We start from the raw sequence: 13,040 nt of genomic DNA, 5'->3' as shown, positions 1-13,040 counted from the left end.
TGTAATTTATCTCACTGCTCATAATTTCCTGAGCTGCTTAAAGAGGAACCTTAGAAATATTGTCAAGTAAACAACTCCACAACCAACAATTTACTTGAATTTTGATTTCTCATGTATAAAATTGGGATAATGGAATAACTTTGCAATTGTGTGGGAGGATTTTAGATGATGTATGATAAGTACTCAGTCCAGCTTCGGGTATGTTATAGCCACTCAGATTGTGGTTGTCAATTGCCTTTTGTTTTTCAGCCCCTAATGTGTACCTATCATACAACAGGGGCTTAGTAAATGCATATTATGAGACTAAGAGAATGACTGTCTGTGCCTTGAAAGCCTATCAGGTTTAGCCAAGGCTCTTCTCACCTTAGTACCATTTCTGGCCTCAGTTATCAGAGAGATGGTTGTCTTCCAGACACAGCTATGAGTTTATTAAGTGAGGTAATTTGGAAAACTTTATTAAGTCTTCCAGAATATCAAGGTACACAAAAAATGTTCCAAAGCTGTAGGTTCTTCTTCTTTTTTTTTTTTTTTTTGCGGTACGCGGGCCTCTCACTGTTGTGGCCTCTCCCGTTGCGGAGCACAGGCTCTGGACGCGCAGGCTCAGCGGCCATGGCTCACGGGCCTAGCCGCTCCGCGGCATGTGGGATCTTCCCAGACCGGGGTACGAACCCGTGTACCCTGCATCGGCAGGCGGACTCTCAACCACTGCGCCACCAGGGAAGCCCGATGACCATGACTTTTTAATCTAGTACTTTGTTCACTGCATCAGACATAGGCTGAGAGTTTTTATCCCAGGGCAATACCACTTCTCCAAACGTGAATAAAATGATAAAAATTTATTCAGTTTTGTAAATTGAACATCAAACCTCTTTTTTTTTTTTTTTTTTTTTTTTTTTGCCGTACGCGGGCCTCTCACTGCTGTGGCCTCTCCGGTTGCGGAGCACAGGCTCCGGACGCGCAGGCTCAGCAGCCGTGGCTCACGGGCCCAGCCGCTATGCAGCATGTGGGATCTTCCCGGACCGGGGCACGAACCCGTGTCCCCTGCATCGGCAGGCGGACTCTCAACCACTGCGCCACCAGGGAGGCCCTGTAGGTTATTCTTTCTCGGATGTTTGTTCCCTTCAAAAATAACATTTGATTTTCTAATGATTTGCCAAGTCACAGTTGAAGAATAGCTATCACTCAAGAAGGAAATTTCCTTAACCTAAAACTCTGACGATCACACAAATGCCTTCTTTCTTATTTAATAATTTGTTTTCTCGTAGACCTGGATTTGTGAGAAAACACTCACGTACTATACAGAGTTAGGATGGAGAACAGGAGAAGAGCAAATACAAGCTGGGTAGGTTGACCAGACAACTGAAGGAGAAGAGAAGCTTAATTTTTTCTATTTAGTTCAGGTTTTGAGCTACTATTTTGCTAGAGTTGTCCATGGTAGTAACCTTGGAGGCTCCAATGTAACCATGATGACAGAGGAAGAAATTTCCTTTCCTTGTTTGTCACAGAGATTCTGTTAAACTGAGAACACTTAACCATTTTTATTTTCTATGTACCTGCCACAAAAAAAGCCAAGTCATAACACAGATAGGTTAAAGAAATTTACCCAAACACACACACACACACACACACACACACACACACTGTTAAACAAAATGGAGCTCGGGGTCAGAGATTACTTTTCTTGAACAAGAACAAAGGAATAATTGATGGTTACTAGAGAACAGTTTGGTTTTAAACAGAGGAGATGCTAAACTCCAATCCTCTTGCCAATTCGACCTCACTGCTCATTCATTAATTCATTTTATTAAAAAAAAATCACCATTTATTGAACATATACTTGATTCCAAGAACTGTGGTAGCCTCTGAGAATATGCCTCCCAAACTATTCAAGTTTGAGGCTCCTATTATAATGAACTCTAGGCTGTCTCAATAGGGGAATAATGCAGAGATGCATTTCTGGGAGATAACTATGGCCTTGGTCAGAGTGGAGAACTGGAAAGGACAGAGTGGATGTCCATGATGAGTCATCTGGAAGATTAGTGGCAGGAAAGGCCCAAGTCTAGATAGATGGATCAAGACATCTTTTTTTTTAAATTAAAAAATACTTTATTGTTAAAAAAAATGAGATCAAGACATCTTAAGGCTTAGGTTGGGTCTGTAAAAAAGATAAAGAAGAAGATGCTCTGGGAGTACAGACTCCAGCGAGTGATGGGAAGGAATGTAGAGAGAAGAGGTACTACGAAGGCATTACTGTCCTATTTTATAGAAAGAACTGGGTTCAAATGTAAGCCCATTCATTCAATACACATTTATTGTGCACAGGTAGTGTGCCAGCCTCCTATATGCATACCAGGCAGTGGCGAGAGAGACCGGGCTCAGGTATAGTCCCAGCTTTACACTCGTAGTCCAGCAGTCAGTCTCATAGAGCCAGACACTTAAACTAATGACTAAAATGCAACACCGAAAGTGCAATGATAGCTGTTAGGACACGGTATCTTGGGGACAATGAGGAAGGGAGTCTAATCCTCACTGGAGTGGGAGCATAAGTGTCAGATGGTTTCTAGCAGAAGGTGACAACTGATCTGGGTCTTAAAGGATGACTCAGGGAAAGGGTATATTATAAGTACGGGGGGAAATAGAGCAAGGCTGGGAGGTGAGACCCAGCAGGATGTGATGGAATTGATAAGAAGTGTTGAGCTGCTGGAGAGAAGTAGATAAGTCAGTTTCTCCAAGAACAAGGCTGGGTAGGTAGGGACAGGCTAACTAATGGAACTCAGACTTCGTCCTGACCTTGATGGATGGCTCTGAGGGATTTAAGCAGGAAAGGGAACATGGTCTGATTTGCGTTTGGAAACATCACTTTGGTGCCTGGATTTGAGGATTCCAAGGCTGGAGGTAGAGATATCAGTTACAACGTTGTCGCAGTACTCCATCCTAGAAATGAGAAGCCCCTGAATTAGGCGGGTGGAATTGAGGATGGAGAAGGGGAATAGATGAGAAAGAACCATTTAGGTGGGTGAAAGGTGGTTTCAAAACTGAGATATGGAATATGGGAGGGATAGCTGATGTGTGGAAAAGACGATAGTCCGGTTTCTGACATGTTATGTTCAAGGCATCTTTGGGACCTACAAATGAGGATATTTATCTGGAAGCTGTGTGCACTGGCAGAAGCTCTGAGGAAAGTCTTGGGCTTCATTTGTGAGGCTTACAAGAGCAAACATTCTGTATGTTTATAATGATGAGTCACTATTCTAAGAATTTCCACACATATTAATTTATGTAATCCTCACACTAGCCCTTGGAGGTAGGCTCTACTATGTTCCCCATTTAACATATGAAGAAACACAAGGAAGTTAGGTGATGTATCTCAAATCACTCAGCAAGTACACGGTGGAGCCAGGGTCACTGACGCCCTCAGGCTGGCATCTGAATCTCTGTGCTTAGCCACCAGGCTGTCCTGCCTCTAATCACTCAGGGAGAAAGCCCAGAGTGAGCAGAGTCTTGGCTGGGTGGGTTCTGGTGCTTAGGAAGGGAAGGGTAACCCTCAAAGGGACAGAGTAGTGCAAAGAGAACCAGGAAAGGGCAGAGGAGTTTCTCGGGAAGGGAGTGGCAAGCAGTGTCAAATGCAGCAGATGATGGGTAAGAAGGTTTTTGGATTTGATGTTTAGGAGGTCATTGGTGGCCTTAAGGAGAGGTGTTTCATTAGAGTGATGGAGCTAGAGGCCAGCCTGCAGTAGCTTGAGAAGCAAATGGGAGGTGAAGAAAAGCTCTCCTCTTTTAAAAAGTTGCTGGATTTTGCTGCTGCTGCGGCTAACACTTATTAGTACTTATTATAAGCAAAGCACTGTCCTAAAACTCAATCCCCTCCCCCCTCAGACAATACACATACACACTTATATGTACGTATGCGTATAAATACACATAGAGATATATATTAAATTGTTAAATATTCATAACAACCGTATGAAGTCTGAGTATTATCACCATTTTATAGATGAAGAAACTGAGGCCCAGAGTGATGGAGCAACTTGCTTCAGGAGAGACAGAGTAAGAAATGCAGTCAGGCTTTGAGCCCAGGTGGTCTGGCTCTAAGACCTGTGCTCATAACCACCCTGTTGAACTGCCCCTCAATTAGAGGCAGCAGAGAAATGTGATTGTAGCTGGAGAAGAATGGGGGTTCTGGGAGGTTTATTTTTTAATTTAATTTTTGGAATGGGAGAGACCTGAGCAGGTTAATAGGTATCCTCATTTTCTTCCTTGGGTGTAGATAATTTCAGTGCAACCTTGCCCAATTAGCATACTGTTATGAGAAAATCCATAAAAAAGGAGTGAACTCTAAATAGATTATTTCTAAAACCTCCAGTTCCCTCAGCCCTTCTATGAGGCCTTATTCCCAGGGGACTGGAGACTAGAAACCCACAAACAGAGTTTGTTAATGAATCCATGAGAAAAGGGGCAGAAATCAAGGAACCAAGGATAATGCTAGGGGATAAGTGGAGACACGTGGAAGCTACCAGATGACCAAGAAAAGGCCAGTAGCAGGAGGAGAGACAATACTTTCAGGCTTGTTGATGGCAGCTTTCAGGCTTGAGCCAACACTTCTCACCCTTTAATGCTCATCAGAAGCTTTGTAGAAGTGCATAGGCTCACCCCAGAAATACTGAACCAGATGCACTGAGGTGGGACTCCACACATATTTCTGAAAACTGCTTCACATTCTAAAATAAGCTAAACATTTTACACTCTGGTATATTCCATTGAGACCAGATAAATCCTCACAAGAGAGGAAGTAAAGCACATACATGTTCAGAACTGCCCTTCCCGTCTTAGCTTTCATTTAACAAATCTTATGAAGCACCTACACTGCTCCAGGCATTGCACAGTCCTGGAAACATGATGGTGAGCAAGAAAGACATGGTCCCTGCCCTCAAGTGCTATGAAAGAAACGGTGTTATGTGAGAGCAAAGGAGACCTTCTTCAGATGGGCGGTTTGGGGAAGGCACCTGTGAGGAGGGGACATTTCAACAGAAAGCTGAAGGAGGAGAAGGTGCTGACCGTGCAGAGAACTGGAAGTGTTCTGGGCAAAGGGCCCAAGAACAAGGTGCTGAGACAGGCGAGGCCTGTAGTGCCGCGTCAACACTTACTCCACCTTGAAGGCAGTCACCTCCACTCCTTCCCAGGGAGGGCCCAGCCCTTCTCTGCTGAGCTTTCTGTTCCTCTTTGCACCTACCGTTGGGACACTTGTCTCTTCATCATAGTTTGTTTACAAGTTGGTCTCCCTGTCTAGAATCACTCTTTGCATCGTGATTGCCCACCTCATTTGCTGGAATACTGTCCTACATAATTCATTCTCTATAAATATTTGCTGCCGGAAAAAAGAAAACAGAATCATTCTGTAGAAGCTACAGGACTTTAGGCAAGTCTTTTAATCCTCTAGGTCTCAGTAGACTTATTTATAAATAAAATGGGGGAATCATATCTGTCCTGCAGATATGTGATGGTTAAAAGAGATAGCTTACTCAGGGTGCCTCGCAGCAGGGCGGGCACACAGTAAGTGCTGGAGAAATGTTTGTTGAGGCGTGACTGACTATGTGAGTGACTGACTATATGATTTAACTGGTAATGAGAAAGTTGGGATACTTGTGCAAGGTTCTTGGAAATTAAGCTCTTCATAATATTTCATTAAAGCTAAAACCAGAGCCGTGTTTACTTTCTGACACTGAGGACTGGCTACTCTGAATGTGCTTCATAATTTATGCCAAACACAGGTGTGCTGATGTGAAGAGCTGCAGGTTGAGTTCAGGTTCTACTCACTAGGTATGAGACCTGGGTCAAGACCTTAAGCCTCAGATGTAAAATATGTTTGATAACTATACCTATAAAATAGAGTTTGGCCCTGTGATACTATACTAAAGTTGGAGACATCAGTATGAACTCATGTCCACACACACACACACACACACAGATGGGTAGATTCACGGCTTACATACAAATATACTTTACTAAACTCTCCTCTAGGAGGATCTAGAAGCAATGCCATCCTAGTAACAACAGGCACACCCAGCAACCAGATCTCAGTTTCTAAACACCATTCTCCAATAAAAGGAACCAGGTCACCTTCAAAAGTGGTGGATTGTAGGGTTGGGGCAGGAAAAATACAAGATGACCCTGGATCATCTGGCATTACCAGAAAGTAAGGAAATTCTAAAGAAAGAAAGGAAAAAAAGAAGGAATGAAGAAAGGAAGAAAGAAAGAAAGACAACAAGCAAAGAAAAAAAAAAGGAATGGAATGGAGCTGTGTCAAAAGGACCCAGGGCAACCCGAAAGAGCTCCCAGTGGCCAAAGCTGAAAAAATCTGAGCAAGAAAATAAGTAATGTAGTACTGAATTATAACTCAAAGTATGAAATACATATACACAAGTCTATATTGACATAAATGAATAACTGGATACATAAATAGGGAAGGGGAGATATATCTTTGCAGAAGAATTCCAAATAATATACTCCCTTCTCCAGGAGGTGGGCTTAGAGCCCCCATCCTACTGAGTGTGGTTTGGACTTAGTGACCCAGTTCTAAAGAACAGAGAAAAGGAAAAGGGAAAAATAGTGACTTTCCCATGAGGAAGCCTGGCAAACACCACCTTAACAAAGTGATCAAGGTTAACGTCCCCCTGGATGTCATGTGGGTATCAGGTACCCCTGATAAAATGTGATGAGAAGGGCACTTAACCTCTGTGGTGTTCCTTCCAAAAAAAAAAAAAAAGACTCTGTCTAATCAATATAAAAACATCAAACAAATCCCAATTTGAGGGACATTTAATGAACATACTTAACCAGTACTCCTGAAAACTGTCAAGGTCATGAAAAGCAAGGAAAGAATGAAAACCCATCATAGACTAGAGGAGACTAGGGAGACCCTAAATGCAATGTGTGTCCTGGATTAGATCCTGGAACAGAGGAAGGACGTTAGAGGAAAAACTGGTGAACTCCAAATCAACTTTGAAGTTTGGTTACTAGTCACGTACAAGGGTAATGTCGGCTTCTTTAGTTTTGACCAAGTAATGTTAAAATGTTAACATTAGGGGAAACTTGGGTGAGGGTGTGCTCTCTATGGAATCTTCACAACTTTTTTGTAAACCTGAAATTATTCCAAAATAAAAATCTTATTAAAAAAAAAAAACGGAGTTTGGGGGCGATTAAACGGTAAAGCACATTGCAGGCTCACAGAGCGCAGCACGTCATTATGAACGGAAAGGCACTGTCCATTGTACAGAAGGAAATTCAATGATTAGTAAATCTTAGAAAATGTTAAATTTCCTATCCCTCTATAATTTTTTCCTAAACCCTATTACCTCCCATTAAAAGAGACACCAGATATTTTATCTGACACTTAATGTTTAAAAAATATAAATTCCTGAGGTCAGATTGTTTATTCCTCAGTTGAACGAGAATTTGTCCTGTGTCACTTTCTCATAAAAAGTGCTAACTTTCTCCTTATGTCGGCTTCCTGGTAGTTTGATTCCAGGGAAACACGAATTCCGTGTACATGCACACACGCCCACACACTCAGCACTGGAGAGCTTCTGGTTCCTGCAGAAATCGGATTTACTGTGGGAAAAGCTGTCGCAAAGTCTGGATTGCTTTCCTAAGGCAGCAGGTCTCTTTTGCAGTCGTTTAAATGGGTTGGAGGCCCCAGGGAAACAGAAGAATCTATCTCCACTAGCGCACACATTCTGAACATAATTCTCTTGTAATGTAGATCAAAGTGGTGTGAAGTAAGTCTTGACTATGCCTTAGAGATGTTGCTAAATACGGCCCGTCCCTCCAGCTCAGGGTTGGTGAGGAAGGAGGTCGGTTCAAAGCCACAGAGTCTGCTTGGGGATCTCAGAGTCAAGGGACCCAGGAGGGAGCAGCATAAAACTGCGGAGGCTCCAGGCTGCACTAGGCCCAATCAGGGCTCGTACATGGTAACCCTCTGATCTAAAAATGAGAGGTTTAAAGCAACAGGGCACACTTGAAGAAACCACATACAGTTTTCAGCTGGAGAGCTGTGGTGTCGGGATCGTGCTCATGCACATGCACACTGGCAGCAGGCAGGGCCTTGCTTTGTGTGCAAATGAGAGGAGGAATGCTATAAATAATCCCCCCAAAGTAGCACAAAACCATCTGGGTGGTCTTTACAACACAGTCTGCACTTTTCCTTTTCCTCTCCTCTTCTCTCTCCTCCCCTCCTCTCTCTTTTCTCCCTGTCTTGTCCTCTTCTTCCCTCCACGCCGCCTATTCCCACTCCATCCTCCTCGTGCCCACTGAACACTGTAGACTGTTTCTTGCTTCAATTAATGATGGAAGGAGTTTGTCATTTTTGAACGCACGGTAGAGAAGGATATGGAGATGTGACTAAAGGACTGGTGAGAAGCGGGCTGGAATTTCAGCTTTGCTGTAGATAATGAACACGGGTTCGTTGCAGTCCCTACATGCTGTCCCACCTTTTGCTTTTGGCCCCACTAAAGTCAGGCACCTGTTGCTCTGCACTGCGGGGCTTCGCCCCTGCAGGCCCCTGGAGCAGAGAGACCCCTTTGTCCCTCTACTCCATAGCATGCATTTCGCAGGGACGATGGCTTGCATCATACTGCATTTTACTGGAATCTGAAACACATGAAAAGCAGGACATTGAGGGTGCAGAGTCCTGCTTGTGAGGAACTAGCTGGCCCAGGAGCAGTGGTTTGACTCAGAATAACAATACCCCAGGGGTATCAGTGAGGCACAGAGCACAGTGGTAAGAACTTGGCTTTAAGGACAAACAGACCCAGGGCTGAATCCTCTCCTTGCCCCTTACTAGCTGTGTCACCTAGGCAAACTCCTTATCTTTTAGTCTCAGTTTCCTCATCTGCAAAATAAATACACCCCCAGGAGCACGGCTAAATGAGATCACGTATGTAAATTGCAGTGCCTGGTACCTTACTCACATACCACATATGTGCCCGGCAAGATGGAGGCGACAGAGATGGGCAAGATGCAGAGCTGCTGCCTGATATATTTACATTCTAATAAGGAAATCTATGTAAACTTAATATCTCTGTGACTCCCTTTCCTCATCTATAACGTGTGGGTGACGACAATGCTTATTTCATAAGACTGAATGATTAATATACATGAAACATTTAGAAAAGTACTGGCACATTGTAGTACTCGAAAAGGTATTTCATGCTGTTGGTTGAGAGGAGAGTTAACATTTTGTGGAGAGGATTAAGAGTTATTTTACAGAGAAGGTGACAATGAGATGAGCTAGAAGGATCGCTTGGTGTTGACGGGGCATTCTGGGTAGAAGGAATGATTAAGAGGTGCAAAGGTGCAGGGTTGGGAAGGTTGAGATGGGTTCAAGGGGGAGCCAATCACTCCTTTTGGTCTACAGCATGAGCTACACAAGGATAATAGTAGAGGTCCAGGAAGGCTTTTTGAGAATCCTAAAATGCTAAGTGAAAATGTGTACTTAATTGTGCAGGCAATGTGGAGGTCATAGGCTGGGGGAAATAATATGATTAGAGGTATGCAACAGGAAAATTAGTGTGGCCATGAAGTAAGGACAATTAGAATTTCCATCAGCAATGCAAATGAGAAACTAGTGGCACGTCGTTTATTCATTCGACAAATATTTCTTTGTTATGTATAAGGCACCATCCTAGACATTGAGTATACATAGATGAACAAGATAGAATCTGACCTCCTGGAGGTTATAGCCTAGTGGGAGAGACTCACAGATGATCATGCAGGTATATCATTCAAGACAAGGCAAGTTCAAAGAAAGAAGCTACAGGAGCTTTGACAAGAAGAGTGTGTAAAAGGAGTCAGGGATGGCTTCCTCATCCTTGAGGCAAAGATTTTGGGGTGGACAAGATCATATCTATTTTATAGAAAGACATTTCTGGCATCCGTATGGAAAATTTATTGGAAAGAGGTCAGGAGGGCATCCCTGGTGGCGCAGTGGTTGAGAGTCCGCCTGCCGATGCAGGGGACACAGGTTCGTGCCCCGGTCCGGGAAGATCCCACATGCCGCGGAGCGGCTGAGCCCGTGAGCCATGGCCGCTGAGCCTGCGCGTCCGGAGCCTGTGCTCCGCAATGGGAGAGGCCACAACAGTGAGAGGGCTGCGTACCGCAAAAAAAAAAAAAGAAAGAAAGAAATAGAAAGAGGTCAAGAGCAGATTTGGTTGAATTAGTTGGGAAGCTATAGCAGGAGTAACATCAAAAGATGATTGTGTGAAAACTTCATGCAATGATACTGTTACTTGTAATAACACAGATGACTCTCACAGACAAAAGAAACCAGACACAAAGAAGAATATACTGTATTCTTCCATTTACATGAAATTCAAGAGTAAAACTTTATATAAATGAAGTAATCTGTGGTGGTAGATTTCAGAATAGTGGCTGTATTGGCGGGGGGGGTTATTGACTGGAAGGGTCATGAGGAAGGCTCTGGCAGGCTGGAAATTATATCTGTATCTTTACTTCTAATTCACACCTGCTTTGTAGGTGTAATTTGTGTGCCATGGGAATGAAAAGTAGGTCTGATATGTACCATTTAAAAAAATGCATACTCAAAATGTAATGTTAAGGGGGAAGAGTAGGATAAAAATTTGTACATATAACATTATCATAACTCTCAAAGAAATTAATATAATTTATTTAAAAATTAAAAGGAAAATATCCTATATATATATATATTTTTTTTTTTTTTTGCGGTACGCGGGTCTCTCACTGCTGTGGCCTCTCCCGTTGCGGAGCACAGGCTCTGGACGCGCAGGCTCAGCGGCCATGGCTCACGGGCCCAGCTGCTGCGCGGCCTGTGGGATCTTCCCGGACCGGGGCACGAACTCGTGTCCCCTGCATCGGCAGGCGGACTCTCAACCACTGCGCCACCAGGGAAGCCCTCCAATATTTTAATATCGGTTATTTCTGGTGGTGGGATTTCAGTTGACTACTGTGAAGAGATATCCCGAGGGTATTTTCAAGAAACACTGACACAAAGGTTGAGAGACCAACCAACCTCTCTGAGCAAAGGACAGGGATGTGAATCCCATTTCTGGTCTTTCTCAGGGGAGTGACTTTCAGCAAGTTCTGTAACCTTTTTAACCCTCAGTTTCCTCAGTCTTAGAAAAGGGGTCATAATGGTGCTTCCACGCTGGGGCTATTTGGGGGACTAGACAGGATGAAGCGTAAGTACAGTGAATGCTCAGTAAATATCAGTTATTGCTATTAAAGGAAATTGTGGAGGCAGAAGAGGATGAAGCTCTCCACATTTTCACCAACTGCCCCTCTTTTCTGTGTCCTCCGTAGAGATGGAGGCTGGCGATGGGATTTGAGGAGGAGGGTGGAGGGACCAGGGAGCACGCCCAGCTGGGGTGGAAGCTGAACATTTCTGAGATGAAATCCTCCGACTTCCTCCCAGCCAGAAATGATGGTCGAAATGTTCCCAAGTTGGGAATTGAAAAGGGGGTGGTGATGGGAGGACAAGGAAATGCTATTTCGAGTATAAATTCTACAGAGTATAAAAATAAAGAATGTCATTTTAAATGGGATAGTTTAAAGTTGAACATTTTGTGACTATGTATAGCTGTGAGTGTGAAAATATATAAAATGATGCTATTTAAGGAAATCACAAAAACCCATATCACTTGCCTTTGTACATAGAGACACGTTACTTCTGTACATTATCAAACAGTGAATATTATTATATTTGCATGCTATTTGAATACGTGGAAAAAATACTTTAATTAAAATTAACTCTTCTAGAAATCAGTGGAGACCACATCTTCTCAGGTAGAATTAAGGGAAATTTAACTGGCACTTAGTCAATAATCGAGGTAGCATGAGATGCACATGTACCCCAGGTATTTGCATCTCTTTCTTCCTGCTCAAGGAGACAGCCTTATGATATTTACTATTACCAGTAACCCAAATCGTGTTCATTGGTTAGGCCAAAAAGTGTTAAAATGACTTTATTTCAATAAGAATAAAAAGGAAATTACAAATAAAACAGAAGCCTGTTGTGTTATATATAGAAAGACTATAATTCTGGGAAAGGGGGCATAGAATTTTATTTTTTTATTTTACTTATTTTGTTTTATTTTATTTTATAGGAAGTTTCTGAAAATCATTATTTTGAGGCCTAACCAGATCTAATATCATACTCTCATTCATAGCATGAGCAGGAAATTGTGTCCACATTTGTCTGTTTCCATCTGCATTCCAATTCAGAATTGTCAGGACTTCCCTGGTGGTCCAGTGGTTAAGAATCTGTCTTGTAATGCAGGGGATGCCGGTTCAATCCCTGGTCAGGGAACTAAGGTCCCACAAGCCGCAGGGCAACTAAGCCCACACACCGCAACTATGGAGCCCACATGCCACAACTAGAGAGCCCTCGCACTGCAACTAATGAGCCTGTGTGCCACAACTAGAGAGAAGTCCATGCACTGCAATGAAGAGCCCACACGCTGCAGTGAAAGATCCCATGTGCCGCAACTACGACCCGATGCAGCCAACAAATAAATACATAAATAAATATTTAAAAAAATAAATAAATAAAAATTAAAAATTGTCCAACATGATATAATGCACACACGGTATTCTGAAAAGCTACCTCTGAATAATAATGATATTGGTAATAATTATATTAGCTACCATTTTTATTAATATTTATTTATGCAGCAGGTATTGTGCTAAGCATTTTATATATATTAGTTCACCTACTTCCCCCAACAAATCTATGAGGGAGGTTTTTTAGGTATTTTGTTAGACCAATTTTATGGGTGAGAACAATAAAGCTTAGAGTAGGGGGAACAACTGCCCAAGTTTTCCCAGGATGTGGGACTTCCAACTGCTTATACCAGGAAAGTCCTGGGCAAACTGCATGAGTTGGTCACTCTATAAAAGTAACTTGCTTGATTTTTAAAGGGTAGAGAGGGATTTAACCTCTTCTCACCTTGGCTGGTCAGATTTCCTGTGTACTGCCGGCCCAGCTCTAGATTACAGTCTAAAATAAA

At 42.8% G+C, this 13,040-nt stretch overlaps 1 protein-coding gene across 1 annotated transcript in view; it reads right to left on the bottom strand.

The window, feature by feature from the left end:
* AOAH (acyloxyacyl hydrolase) overlaps nt 1–13,040 on the bottom strand; it is a 170,805-nt gene that overhangs the window by 128,873 nt on the left and 28,892 nt on the right. The window lies entirely within an intron of this gene.

The sequence above is a fragment of the Grampus griseus genome (assembly GCF_964374135.1).
Source record: "Grampus griseus genome assembly, chromosome: 9".
NCBI classification, from domain to species: Eukaryota; Metazoa; Chordata; class Mammalia; order Artiodactyla; family Delphinidae; genus Grampus; species Grampus griseus.
The sequence above is the reverse complement of the archived record's forward strand: the minus strand, read 5'-3'. Positions and strand labels throughout refer to the sequence as shown.